The sequence below is a fragment of the Brachyhypopomus gauderio genome, chromosome 2 (genome assembly GCF_052324685.1).
Source record: "Brachyhypopomus gauderio isolate BG-103 chromosome 2, BGAUD_0.2, whole genome shotgun sequence".
Lineage (NCBI taxonomy): Eukaryota > Metazoa > Chordata > Actinopteri > Gymnotiformes > Hypopomidae > Brachyhypopomus > Brachyhypopomus gauderio.
In genome coordinates, this window is record NC_135212.1 from 2,836,355 (window position 1) to 2,852,041 (window position 15,687).

Genomic DNA, 15,687 nt, shown 5'->3' on the forward strand with positions numbered 1-15,687 from the left:
CAGCATGATGCTGCATAAAGGGTCCTGCTCCATAAGTTCGGGAGTAACGGTGGCGGCGCAGTGTTGGGCAGGAGCAGAGGCATGGCGGCGCTTGCTGGGCTTCTTGCCCTTCTTTGGCCGGGTGGTGTAGCCTGGCATGGCTTGTTGTGTCTCTGACGGCTCGTCGTTCTGTGACGTTGGGTGCGAGGAGAAGGACGAGACACAAATCCAGCTTCACAGGCACAACGACACGTTTTAATGCATACAGGTTATTGCGCAATAGCGCACGCTAAACAGACACTTACACACGTAACGTGTAGACTCAAACATTAGACAACGACGAGCACAAGACACTGCGCGAACGCACATTAAATAGACAGACCACATCAACCCCACGTGATGACGAGACGAGCCACAGGTGAGACGGATAATGACAAGACGCACCCGCACCCACGGAGGTACACAGACGCAGACGAATAGACGCAGACAACGTTAACACACGCCCCAAAGGAAGGGTTCGGGGACCGTAGCGTGACACAGATCTCATTGGGGGAACATCCTACGTTTGAATATCTGGCAGTACAACTCAACAGTACTTATTCAGTTCTTTTGATTGTTATCTATCATCCTCCCAGATTACATGCAGATTTCTTGAAGATTTTGAAGAAATGCTTTCAAGGATTTTAATTGATTTTGATGATGTTTTAATTGCTGGGGATTTTAATATTCACATGGATATATCCACAAATCCAATCACTTCAGAATTCATGAGGATGCTTAACTCTTTCGATCTCATACAGCATGTATCAGGCCCAACTCATAAGCATGGCCACATTTTAGATTTGATCATTTCTAAACGTATAGAGGTTAATAATACTGAAATTACTGATGTTGCAATCTCTGACCATTTTGGTGTATTTTTCAATATGTCATTATCTACTAGAACACTCAGTGAAAAGCGCACAATAACCAAGCGTTATCTCAGTGCTGGCAGTGCTGTGGCCTTCACAGACATGATACAGTCCCTCCCTCCCCTCTCAGAAAATGGGAATGAGCTAGTTGAAACATTCGCACACAGAGTTAGGAACTGTATTGATGCTGTGGCACCAAAGGTAACTAAAATAATCTCTGGTAAAATTAAGATGCCCTGGAGAAACACTCCATCTATTGTAAAATTTAGGCAAGATTGTAGGCAGGCTGAGAGACGTTGGCGAAAGTCAAAATTGCAAGTACATTTTGATATTTATAAAACAACATTGCAGAATTACAACAGTGAAGTGAAATCAACAAGGAAAAACTATTTCTCTACCTTAATCAATTCATCCAATAATAACTCAGCTGTCTTGTTCAAAAGCATAGATCAGCTAGTAAACCCCACCTCCTGTGGCTTCCCTGAGACTGTTTCAGTTGAAAAATATGAGGAGTTTGCTATATTTTTTAGGGACAAGATTACTAGTATAAGGCAGAACATAGCAACAAGCACTAATAGACCATCAACCCTTACATCAGTTACTCAGCCTAACTTTAATATGTCTTAATTCCAAGAAGTTGACATGGTAACACTACTTGATGTGATCTCATCACTAAAATCCTCTACTTGTGAACTGGACCCTTTACCAACATGCTTTTTCAAGCAGGTTCTGAGCTCATTAGCAAATGAAGTTCTAACGATTGTTAATCAGTCTCTGCAATTGGGTGAATTCCCTAAAATTCTTAAAACTGCAATGGTTAAACCACTATTAAAGAACAGAAATCTTGATCCCACAATTCTTAATAATTATCGACCTATATCTAACCTTTCCTTTCTTAGCAAAATAATTGAAAAAGTAGCGTCAATCCAGTTGAATGACTATGTCAAAGTAAATCAAATAAATGACACTTTTCAATCTGGTTTCAGAGCTCTCCACAGCACTGAAACAGCCCTAGTTAAGGTAGTAAATGACTTGAGATTGAATAAGGATGCAGGCAAACTCTCAGTCCTTTTTCTGCTAGATTTAAGCGCCGCTTTTGACACCGTTGATCATGAAATACTTCTTGATCGACTACAGAGCTGGGTGGCTTAGTCTTAGACTGGTTTAGATCGTACCTAACTGGGCATGATTACTATGTAGCATTAGGTACCTCTTCCTCCACACGTCAAAAAATAACTTGTGGCGTCCCCCAAGGATCAATTCTTGGGCCGTTACTATTCAACCTATATATGCTTCCGTTACCACACATCATTAATAAACATGGTATTAGTTATCATCAATATGCAGAAGACACTCAACTTTATATTTCGCTAGAACCTAAAGCCCTAAAATCAATTTGCTCACCGTTTGACTGCATAGATGATATACAGACATGGATGTCTGACAATTTTCTACAGTTAAATAAACAGAAGACAGAGGTTCTTGTTCTTGGCAGTGATTCACAAAGGAATGATGTCCAGACTTATTTAAATCAAATTAATCTGAATTCCAGACAATGTGTTAAGAACCTGGGCATCACCTTTGATAATGAGCTCAGCTTCAAATCACACATCATGACTACATGCAAGACAGCTTACTTTCATCTTCGAAACATCGCTAAGGTCCGAGATATGCTCTCTCCTGCTGACAGTGAAAAACTTGTCCATGCATTTATCACATCAAGGCTAGATTATTGTAACGCTGTTCTATCTGCTCTTCCAAAGAGCTCTATTTCGCACCTACAGCGAGTTCAGAACGCGGCTGCAAGTGTTCTGACCCGCAGAAGAAAGAGAGATCATATTACACCTGCACTCCACTCACTGCACTGGTTACCTTTAGAATAGATTTTAAGGTTCTAGTCATGGTTTTTAAATGTCTTCATGGTCTTGCCCCTCTTTACCTGAGTGAAATGATGGTTAGATATGTTCCAGTCAGGTCTCTCAGGTCTTCAAACAGTAATGTACTGGTGATTCCTAAAAGCCGATTAAAGATTGGCGAGGGTGCTTTTAGCCACTATGGCCCAAAGCTCTGGAATTCTCTTCCTGAAGAGCTCAGAGGCATTTCATCCCTGCATAGTTTTAAGAGCAGTCTCAAAACATTCCTGTTTAGATCCGCTTTTAGTTAAGAAACTATCTTAATAGTTTTATCTTATTTACTTTACTTTTTATTATCTTATTTACTTTACTTTTTTACGTTTTATGTTATTTTACTATTTTAATCTTTAATTTCGTTTAACATTTTCTTTTTGTCTTTTTGTCTTATCTCCTTTTAATGTTTGTTTTTATTTATACTGTAAAGCACTGAGTTACATGTATGTATGAAAGGTGCTGTCACATTGAGGACCCCGGCCCCTCCCTTTTGGGCGTGTGTCAACGTTGTCCACGTGCTTTGTCTGCGTCAGTGGATATTCGTGGTTGGGGGTTATGTCGTGTGATTAATAAGTCTCACCTGTGAATCGTCTCGTGATCACGTGGGGCTAATGTGGTTTGTCTATTTAATGTGCGCTCGCGCAGTGTCCTGTGCTCGTCGTTGTCTAAGTCTACACGTTGTGTGTACCTATGTTATTCGTGCGCTGATTGCGCAATCATTGTAAAAATAAAAGTGATGTCTGTCAAGCCGAAGTACGGATTCTGTGTCTCGTCCGTCTGTTGCTGCCCAGCGTCACAGGTGCTATACAAATAAAGATTATTATTATTATTATTATTAATGTTGAAATCAGAGTCTGAGGTAGACATCTAGATTACACTTTGATTTGGACATGCATGTTGGCAATTAGTTGGCAAACAAAAGGCAGCGAAAAATAATACTCCAAAAATCTTTTCCAGGTGAGAGTTTCTGGACTCAGCCCCTGGACTTTTTAGACTTAGGCATAAACTTTGAGAGACAAACAGTAGAAGATTTCTTCTATCACTGCTATGCTACAACAGAGTTGGGTAGTTTTTGTACAGAGGAACTTGGATCTGTGTTGCTGTGGCAATCGAGCACAGTAATACACAGCAGTGTCTTCACTCCTCAGACCAGTCATATGGAGGGATATTTGGTTTTTGCTGTTGTCTCTAGAGATTGTGAACCTTCCTTTAAGAGTTGCGGAAAATTCTATGCTACTGCTGCTACCAATGTTGGCAATCCATTCCAGTCCTGATCCAGGAGGCTGTCTGATCCAGCTCATCCAGTAGCTACTGAATGTGAATCCAGACGCAGTACATGTCAGTGTGTGAGAGGCCCCGGATTTAAGGACTGCTGACTCAGACTCGGTAAGTGTCTGACCCCTCACACCTGCAAAAATATAAATCCAGAAATTAGAAACATTAGAAACAAGTAAAACATACACTTAATTAAAAAACAATTATCTTATCCTCACCTATGAGAAAAACAGAAAAGACAATTATATCTTTGATGGTGGTCATGTTTAACAGTAAAGAACAACTGCCTATCTAGGGCTTTATTCCATCACAAAATTCTGATGATGATTTGTACCCATGCTCATTTGAATGAACCCCTCCTCAATGCACAAATTTGGCTTCTTATAAATAAAACTTAGAAGGAATGTTTAGTATATGTCACGGGAAGGCCGGTCCTGGTCCTCAGAGAAGACGCCCACTCCCAGACACTCCCACGCCACACCACACCCCCGTTCTACCCCCGTTCTAATACCCATCTACTAAAAGCTCACACCTGATTTCAATCTCACTGACCTATTTATATCTGCAGGTCCCGTCATCTGGTGTTGTGCATTCCTCCGCACTGGACTCTGGTTTTCTTTGAACTCTGAAAGCCTACTCGGACATTGAGAATTGTGACTGTTTAGTGTGTGCTATGCCTCTAGCTCCCCTTGCAGTGCCTTCTGCACCTTTCATTTAAAAGAGCTGTCTGCATCTTTCTGTTACTATGGTCAATAAAGACAGCTCTAACCCCGTCTCCTGTTGTTTCTGCTACAGTAGACATTAAGAAATATGCTTTAAAATATGTTTTCAAGGGACAAGTGAGACAAAAATATTATTTCCATCACACTGATTTTCCTAATAATGTGCATTAGCATCCTGAGGATAACACGTGGACAATGTTGCCTTTCAATAAATATATTGTAGAATATTAAACACTGTGATGGAAATTTGGTGATTTCCATTTAGATCAGGCTTTCTTAGTATACGTTAAACACATTAGAAATAAGGTTTTTACATATGTGTGTTAATCATGCCACTGAAGCCATTCTGGTGGCTTCAGTAGGCCTCAGAGATGTGTTTATGTGTGCCTGTCTGGGACATTTAATCTGATGTTCCTCTGGATGTTCCTAAACTGACCTCGCTGGAGACGCATAATCTCAGCGTGGAAAGGACTACGGCGACACTCAGTCTGCCATGCCATCACGAGGATGCTGAGCAGGGAGGGGGCACGCATCATATGCATCTGTCAAATCAGAGTTAATTACTCCTTACTTTGTCCAATCATATTTAGTTAATAACCGTGTGTTCACCTCGTGGACACCGTGTGTATTGATGATCAAGGGTATAAAGGATGAGAGTTCGGAATGGGGAATTAGCTCTCTCTGACAGACACTTGGGTGTTTGTAACTGAGATCTCAATTATTTTAATCCACGGTATGTTTTAATAAATCATTGTACTTATTATCTAACCCAACTGCTTCTGACTTATTTTGTACTCACCATTGAAGGGTTTCAGAATTTCTAAGACATTTTGGCACCCCAGATGGGACTCCACGACTGAGGACGGCACACCTGAGGGAGAGACTAAGCGCTTAGCTCCTGAAGGCCTTACTTCAGTCAGCCAACGACAAATTCCGTTGAGCGGGACTCGCAGGTGTGTGTGCCTCCTCGGCGTCGGAGTTTTCCCAGGAACAGACGAACATTTAAGTTAACTAAACCCTGGTGAGTACAAAGTGTTGATATAAGCTTATTGCAGAGGTTGTGACTTCTCTCTTGGTGCGTGTATACACGGTTATGGTTATCGGGCGGGGTAACTGAATGATTAAGTGTTTCACCCTCGGCTAGGAGTCGAGGAGCAGAGTATCAGGGAGAGTGAGAGTCAGGTTCTGCGTGAGTGTGAGTGTTGTGTGAGAGTTGTTATTTTTTTTCTCCCCAGAAGCAGCAAAATGGGCGGATGTGGTAGTAGTCATACTGACAGGGAGGTCAGTGAGATACTGCACGCACATCCTAGAATAAGGTACATGAAAGAACGGTATGGGCCCGAAAGTTTAAAACAATTTCACACGTGGGTTACTAAATGTGATTTCCCAGAGGAAGGGAGTTTTAACATGAACCGAATTGCAGCATTAAAACGAAGTCTGATAAAAGAACAATATGATGGGTTTAAGGTAAACTGGGAAGCTTTTGACTTGTGGGAGAGGGAGGCGAAACGGCGGGATTATAGATTGCAAACACAAACTAAATATGAAGTTCAACGGGAACTTAAGAATCTCCAGTCTGTTGAGTGTGTTGCAGATCCAGACCTGGACGGATGTCCCAGGCGACCCCCAACCGCCCTGACGGCCCCACCCAACCCCACCGACGTCAAGCCCCAGGAACCAGTCAGACAAAACAAGCCTCCTCCAGCACGTCCAATCAGCCCAGTGGCTATGCACACAAGATCGCGAGACGGGCAAGACACAACTGCCGGACCAAGCCAAGGACGGATGGTCCATGTCAGCGAGTCGCCCCTGTCTCCTCCTCCGGAAACAACCAAGGATCAGGTGATGTGCCCAATGGTAGAGGTGGCTGGTCAGGATGGGCCTATGCTTGTTATGAGAACATGGACTGTTGCAGATTTACAGGAAGTGATGAAGCAGTTCAAGCTCCCTGGTGACATTGGGGGGCGTAAGTTTGCACATGAACTGGACATGTTTTGCCGTGAGTTCAGGCCGACGTCACATGAGCTGCGACGACTCCTGGGCCTGAAACTGGGAGTAGAGGTTACAAAGATCCAGATGGACTGGTCAGTCAAGAACATTCAGTTGGTCAACAGTGAGTGGTCACATGAAGGTAACAAACCGTATCGGACAATGTTACATGAACTATGTGCAGCAATACGGGATGCCTTTCCCCTTGTTATGGATTTAACCAAAATAGCTATTTGTAAACAAAATGACTCAGAGACTGTGCAGGAGTACCTGTATCGACTCACCCAGGTGCATGATGCTCACTGCGGCATGGACAAGCCCGACAGGATGGACAACGGGCCAATCACACCCTATGAAGCTCATTTGCGGAATGCTTTCATTAATGGACTGAAGCCGGAGATTTCCGAGAAGCTCAAGGACACTTGCATCACGTGGGAGACAGCCAAGATGGAAGTGATTGTGCAACATGCTATCCACGCGGAAAGGCGATGGAAGACGGTGAGTGCCGGGAAGCAAGACAAAGAACGGCGGCAAACACAACTTTCCATGGTTCGAGTGATGAGGGGCGATGAAAAAGGTAACTGTGCAGGAGGCAAAAGCTGGAAGGAGCAGAAGAGGACTAAAAAGGTGAAGAACCGCAGGAGAGAAGATGACGACAACGCTTGTTACATCTGTGGAGAAGACGGACACTGGGCAAGAGGGTGTCCACAAAGACAGGATAAGCGGGAGAAGCAAGGTCGGCAAAGTCATGGTGGGGACTGATGGTCGGAGGGGTCGACTGGTGATGTTCCGGAAGGGTCAGGTAAGACACAAATTTTTCCCACGCTTTGCAATGAAGAAATGCTTCCGCTAACTCATACTGATGCTGTTTGTAGTGATATCATTGATAGTGATAAAATGCCTTGCAATGAAGAAATGCTTTTGCCTTTAAACGCAAAATAATGGGGAACTGTCATCTGGGGGAATATGCTGTTTTATGAGACAAGTGCTGCTGCTGAGCGGTTATGTTTTTTGGGGTTAACTTGGGCAGAGCAGGTTAGGTTTCAAACAGTAAACGGTGTGGCTGAGGCAGGGTTTGTGTGCGCATGGCTGTGGGAGTGGGTGTGATGGTGTGCGGTACAGTCCGTCAATGGACGGGTTTTTCTAAACCACTGATTTGGGAGGTCAGAGTGAGCAGGGGAGTGCAGCTGTATCTGGGCGAGTTGCCAACATTCCAATGTCCAAAGATAAGAGGGTGTGTGTGTGTGTGTGACTGAAGGGAGTCCCACAGACTCTGTGGTCCCAGGGGAGTGTGACTTAGGGAAACACATCTAGGTCAGACCGTAGGCCTTGCAAACCACAGTACCCCTTGAAGCGGTCAAGGGGATACGACCAGTCTTTGAGACATTGGGAAAGGGGGGGGTAATTGTTCCATATGCTAATTCACCAGTGGGAGTTCCAATTTTTTTCCTGAGTGAAAATTTAGGGAGCCTGGTGTACCGAGGAGTGGAGGTTGTTAAAAGCTCTCCAGGCGGTAAAATTTAGATGTGGTAGCAGGAGCCCCGTTGGTACCGAATCCCCTAACAGGTCTGTCACAAGTCTCACCTGACAGTAAGTGGGTTTTTTGTTGATTTGGCTAATGCCTTCTTTTCTGTACCGGCACATGCAAACACACAGCTTTGGTTTGCTTTTAAGGTTGATGGTCAACCATACACTTTCACTCACCTAAGCTAAGGCTGTCGACAGGCCTTTAATGCATTTAAAAACAAGCGTTGCACACATCCTTAACATTGGGCCTGGCTAACTCTGTATTTCTGTTTGTCCAAACAGCAGATGATAAGCGGCGACTGAGATCTATTCCCCAATGCCAGACCTGAGGGAGGTCTGGAGCTATTTGTGGACGGATCGGCATCACGTAATCCAGCAACAGAGAAAAACTGTGTGGGTTATGCAGGGGTTTCGCAACACAGCACTGTTGAACCTGGACCACTGTCAGGGCACCATTCGGCGCAGGCAGCTGAATTGGTGGCTCTGACTCAGGCATGCTGAGTGGTTCTAGGTAAAACAGTGGCGATTCGCACAGGCAACAGGTATGCCTTTGAAGTAGTGCACGACTTCGGGGCTATCTGGACACACAGGGGGGTTCTCACTTCATTGGGGAAGTTGATCACACATCGTAAATCAATTGCTGAACTTCGTGATGCCATTCTCGTCCCGAAGCAAATAGCGGTATGTAAATGTGATGTATATATTCTGACAATAAAGATTCTGTTTCTTTGGGTAATGAACGGGCAGATTTGGCTGCAAAGCAAGCAGCTGGGCAGTCATTTAAGCAGGGCTTGGACACCATGTACACTCTGTGTGCTGATAACACCATTGTTTTCCCAACAGCTGAGATTAGCGAGCTCCAGGAGACAGCAGCCGTCTCTGAGTTGTCTGAATGGCAGCGGGCGAGGGCGGTGGAACGGGGGGGGGCCTTGGGTTGGGCCAAACAACGAACCGTTCCTTCCTAGGAGCATGTTTTCCGGTGTATGACACACGATGATGATCATGTGTCAACAGGGGGGATGTATGATGGTTTGAGATCTTATTTGGCAGGCGGTCAAATACAGGCATCGGGAGAGAACAACCCTCTGCACCCACCACAAGCGAGTGCAATGATGCCATGTTGAATTATTATGCAAACCTGTCCTCTCTCTTGTCACAAGTTCGCAGGCGGTGAAAGAAGCGTTGCCTAAGGTCCACAGCACAACCGACCACTGCAGTGCCTGAGCAGACAAAGGACAGCCCTGATGACGGAGTGGAGGATCGCTCCGTCCACGAGAGATATTGTGCGCTGTCCCATAATCTATCTGGGGACGGGTAGAGCGCACAGGCCATCACAAATAGAGCTAGACAGGATACTACATTTGTTGGTGTGGGTGTGCTCCCCAGGAGACAGGATAATTCGGATAAGGAAGTGCAGAGAACTGTCAGTGGCCCACATTTCTGTATACTCGCTAGACACCACGGGTAGACGACCGGTAGTTGAAGGTTGTGCATTTTGGTACAAAACCCTGTACAACAGGGATAGAGTGCACGGAATAGGGTGCATCCCAGCACATATAGGGTAAAAGGAGGGTGTTCGGGAGCCTCAGCTGAGTGGGTGGTAGTGCAGATTGGGCGTGCCCGCACTCCAAGCATAACAGCTGTCAAGAAAGGTAAACGATCACCCACCATGAACCCTATGCTCTGGCTCATCCTGTGGGGGGTGGTGGCACCTCCCCAGGAGGGAAGAGCAGATAAACAAGACACCGTAGATTTGTGGGAAGGGGCGAATAACAAATTCAGATGCTCAATTTCAGAAACTCCAAACCTGAGAAACTATCAATATAAAGGCTATACTTTTTATTTCTGCAGGGATCCGTGTAATTCATGGGGCTTGATAAAAGGGAAGATAGGGGGTAGAGAGGAATATGGACATCATGGGGTTCGGGTGAGTAGAGTGGGAAACACTCTCAGCCTGGACATCGAGTGGCCACAAGCGAAGCAGGAGGACGCAGGGAGGTATTGGTGTTGTGTGGCACAGAAGGGGGTAGATCACTGTTCAGAGATTTGGATACGAGTGTTCTCTTCCCCAGAAGCTGTGGAAAACACACTGAAGGCCACGGATGATGAGGACGAAGGCGGTATGCTGGAGACACAACAAACAGACATCTCCATGATAACGGGGTCTCTCGCAGAAGTACACAGAGCTAACACACACTGTCAAGGTAATGTGGCTTGTGCACTCGCGATACTCCAAAAGCAGATCTTGGAGATCGAGGGCCCCTGTTGGATTTGTCAAGCTCTCTCTCGGAGATGGAGCACCATGCCGCTGACGTACCCCATGATAGTAAATGTCACAGGCTCATACCCGTTGCCTGTGGGCATGCAGAACCTACTCGCCTATGGACATCAGTTAAGGTCTCGACAACAACCTGCTGATGTGGCAAACGGCACCCAGACAAGTTATCACAATTTAGGCAAAATTGACATACCACAACGACGGGGAGACACGTGCGTGTGTTCTCAGGACCCGGATGGCAGTGTTTTGGGTAGTTCACAGTGCCAGACTACGCTCATGTTAGACAATGATTTCAAAAAATGTAGTGTAATGCAGGACAATGTAACAACTGTCTTTCCATGCAATGTGTCCTTAGAGACCTCAGCCGGTTACATGTGGGCATGCGGACGGCATGCCTACCATTATCTTCCACGGAAGTGGAATGGGTGCTGTTACCCGACGATGGTCGCACCCACATTCCATCTGATGGGGGACCAGCCACCGGGGCACATAAACCAAACACACCGGAGACACACAAGGTCGACGTTTGTGAGTCAATCGCAAATGCCGGCCTGGTATCGGGGATACCATCTCTGGGACCCATGGACGGATCCATGGAGAGGGACGGGCATGTCTTTTGGTGCTCCGGTGGGGGTGGCTGCACTAGTTAACAAGGTCAACGGACTGGCATGGCAGGTACTCTCTTTAGCGAACGAGACCGAAATGGCTCTGCAGCTGATGAATAGTGAATTAACGGCACTCCGGACGTCTGTGATCCAGCATCAGATGGGTTTAGACATCCTCCTGGCGGAGAGGGGAGGACTATGTAGAGTACTAGACGTGTCGTGTTGCTTCTACATACCGGATTTACACGATAACATCTCTGATATCATTGATCACATGAAACAAGCGGTTGCAGCCCCACCTGTGGCAGGCGGGTTGGGGAAGATCTGGGAGGACATAGTAGCGAACTGGGGAACTTGGCTGGCGACTGTGTGTACTCCAGTGATTGTGGTATTACTTTTGATCTTATTCTGTGTACCTTGTGTGCTGTCTCTCGTGAGGAAATGTGTCTTGCAGGCTGCGGACATGGCGCAAAAACCTAAGGATCTCACGATGATGACAGATGTGGAGGTCACAGTTCAACTACCTGATCTTGATACATTCACTGCCTATGATGATTATGATGATGATGATTTAGTTTAATTGCTTCATTGAACAATGTTGTATTCGGTGTGTAATCACATGTAATTTGCTTTGACCATGCATGTACTTCATGTGAGTGTCACTACTATCAAAAGCCTGTACTGGAATGATCTGTAGTTGATGTAATTTGTCCATAAAGGACAAAAAGGAGGGAAATGTGATGGAAATTTGGTGATTTCCATTTAGATCAGGCTTTCTTAGTATACGTTAAACACATTAGAAATAAGGTTTTTACATATGTGTGTTAATCATGCCACTGAAGCCATTCTGGTGGCTTCAGTAGGCCTCAGAGATGTGTTTATGTGTGCCTGTCTGGGACATTTAATCTGATGTTCCTCTGGATGTTCCTAAACTGACCTCGCTGGAGACGCATAATCTCAGCGTGGAAAGGACTACGGCGACACTCAGTCTGCCATGCCATCACGAGGATGCTGAGCAGGGAGGGGGCACGCATCATATGCATCTGTCAAATCAGAGTTAATTACTCCTTACTTTGTCCAATCATATTTAGTTAATAACCGTGTGTTCACCTCGTGGACACCGTGTGTATTGATGATCAAGGGTATAAAGGATGAGAGTTCGGAATGGGGAATTAGCTCTCTCTGACAGACACTTGGGTGTTTGTAACTGAGATCTCAATTATTTTAATCCACGGTATGTTTTAATAAATCATTGTACTTATTATCTAACCCAACTGCTTCTGACTTATTTTGTACTCACCATTGAAGGGTTTCAGAATTTCTAAGACAACACAAACGGAAAATATTTGAATTTTTGTAAATGTTTATTTTCCACGGACTGTAAAACTTAATTGGCATTTGCATCTGGGCTGTCAGCATAAGCATGTCTGAATCTCACCAGTGTCCCAGTTCCCATTCTACTCTAAAGGTTTGCTTGACCCTTTATGACCTTCAGTAGAGTCGTTAACATAATTAGACAATAAAGGTCAGACAGTAATGGATTTGCATGCTAATAATTATAATCTGGTATTCACAAGAATTGTAAAGTGCAATGTAGTATTGAGTGGCCAAAGTTTAGCTAATCCTGTTATGAAAGTAGATAGAACTTCTGTTCAGGTTTTCTGAACTCTGCTCTTTTGTAGTAGCCTATTTTATGTATTCTTGGTGCTATAGAACTGACTGGAGCCTGCTTGGATTGTGTGCCATGATAAGAATAAGCAATTAATGTCAGGAATGACACCTGATAGCCTTACCGGACTCAGCTGTTTCTCATCACCACGCCCACATTCCCAGCATACTTAATCACCTTCGTTTCACTTTTTAGTTGCAAAGTATTGCCAACTATGTTCAGGGTACCTGCGGGTCCTTAAAAAGTCTTAAAATGTCTTGAATTTAGTTTTCCATATTCAAGGCCTAAAAATGTCTTAAAATGTCTGGAATTTTATGAGGGGAGGCATTAAATTATTATAAGTGTGTGTTGTTCAGTTGTTCTGGCGCGATGTGAACTTTGCCGAATCTAGCGCTAATGCAGAAAATAACCGCTCCAGGGTCCTAGTGCTAGATTCCTAGCGTTGGAGTATACGGCCTCAACAACGTCAACAATTTTCGTTCGCCAAACCCCCCCCCCCCCCCCCCCCCCCCCGTCAACAATTCTCATTCCCCCCCGTCAACGATGTGGAACACACCTGCATCCCCAGTAATAGTATTATTTTTTCTTGTGAGAGGTATTAAAAAGGTCTTAAAAGTCATTGAATTTGAGATTTAAAAATGTGCAGATACCCTGATGTTGCATACAGAGTGTTCCACTATCCTGTTGATTCTCCTGTGTACCGACCTCTGCCTGTTCCCTAGACCTTGCCTCCTGCCTAGCCCTCTGGTGCATTACGGGCTCTGCCATCTCATTACAACCCCGGACTGGATTGACTATTCCCAGTTAGCTATATGAGCTAACCCTCTTCTATATGGTGCCAGCTCATATTCTCTTATTGTATCGATCTGTCAAGTAAAAAGCATTGTGCTATTGCACAAGGATCCCTCTTTGTCTCGTCATTTTGTTACAATCATCCATTTCTTCTGGGCTTCAGGCTTGTTTAGACTGCCCTCTATAGGATAAAATATCAATTTAAGGTCCAATGAACAGAAAGTACTTTATTTTTTATATATAGTTTATATATAATAATATTTATCATTAAAAAGTCATACAGAGTTCGTGTCATTGTTATGGGGTATAATAAGAATTTTACAGTTCACGGCTAATTTTGTCTACATATGAAATAATTCCTCTGTATGTCTTTGCATGTTAAGCTCTTCCCCACATATGCGATATGTCATGTGTTGACTACAATACTCCTGCTCTTTCTCTTCATTTGACAATTCAAGGACTTTGAACAAACACTGACAAGTACTTGTCTAGTCATTCACTGTTGTTTATATGTGGTGTGAACAGTGTGAGATACATTTTTGTACAGAACTGAAACTGCCTGTGCCACTGTGGTCTCCGAGCACAGTAATACACAGCAGTGTCTTCAGTCTTTACTTTGCTCATGTGCAGATACACCTGGTTCTTGCTGTTGTCTCTGGAGATGGTGAACCTTCCCTGAACAGACTGAGAGTAAAGTTTACTACCGCCACTTGGAGCTGAAATATGGGAGATCCACTCAAGGCCTCTGTCATAGGCTTGTCTAATCCAGGATATGTCTGCATTGTCAGTGCTGATCCCAGAGAAGGTACAGCTGAGTGTATGAGAATCTCCAGGTTTAATGACGGCTGGCTCTGACTCCGTCAATGTCTGACCTCTGCATGCTGTAAAATAAAGTTTCAGTTTAGAAAACAAGCGCACATAATTACATACATAAAGAGAAAAGCTTACTTACTGACTGTATTCATTAATATTATCAGAAAATGGCCAAAGACTGCTGGTTTCATGGCTCCTCCCATGACTGCAGAAGGTTGAAACAGACTGATAATACAGAGAGAGTCTGTAATTATAAAGGGCAAGTCTGCTTTGCATGACCCACCCACTAGTCCTAAAATTAACCCATAAAACATAATAAATGCAGCAACAGTAGGTTTTCTCACTGCTATAACAAATGACCAGACAGATTTAATTTACACCAGGAAATGAATTATTTTATGAAATATTTTATTTTTAGATATTCTTCTTTATTAAATATAGTTTCGATCATGCAGATTTCCGTATATCTTGAAATCACATGGGACGTTTAGAGTCTTTTTGTATATGTTTAAACAGTGGGGGTGGATGTCAAGCACATGCACTGTAATGCACACATTTACTGTAATACACACATGTACTGGAATACACACATGCACTCTAATATAAACACGTACTGTAATATACATGTACTGTAATACACCCATGTACTGTAATACTCAAATATTGTAATACACACTGTAATGTACTGTAATACACATAAATGAGGTGGATCCATGTCAAAGCCTTTCCTGCAGGTTGATTAATCCAGCCTTACTGCATAAAGTAATCAATAAAAATGAAAACACACATCCAATAAGGCAACAACATTATCTTCCTCTCCAGATACATCATTTTAATTGTATCTTACTATATCATGGTAAGGGCAGTCATGGTCCTGTGGTAGGGAACTGGTCTTGTGACCAGAGGGTTGTGGGTTTGATTCCCAGGCCTGAGGCCATGACTGAGGTGCCCTTGAGCAAGGCATTTAACCCCAACTGCTCCCCGGGCGCCGAGCTAGGGGTGCCCAGCGCTCTGGGCATGTCCATTATGCAAATTCACCCTTTTTTTAAATAAAAAGCTGTACCTTGTTGGAGTTTTCCAGTCCCTCCTCCACATGAACCATGTTCGTGTTCAGCTTTCTGGCACTGCTTACAGCTGCATCCTGTAAGTTCTCATGGCTAACCACTATAGTGCACTTCAGAAAGGCTGATGTATGCGTGATGTTAACATAGCAAATATCA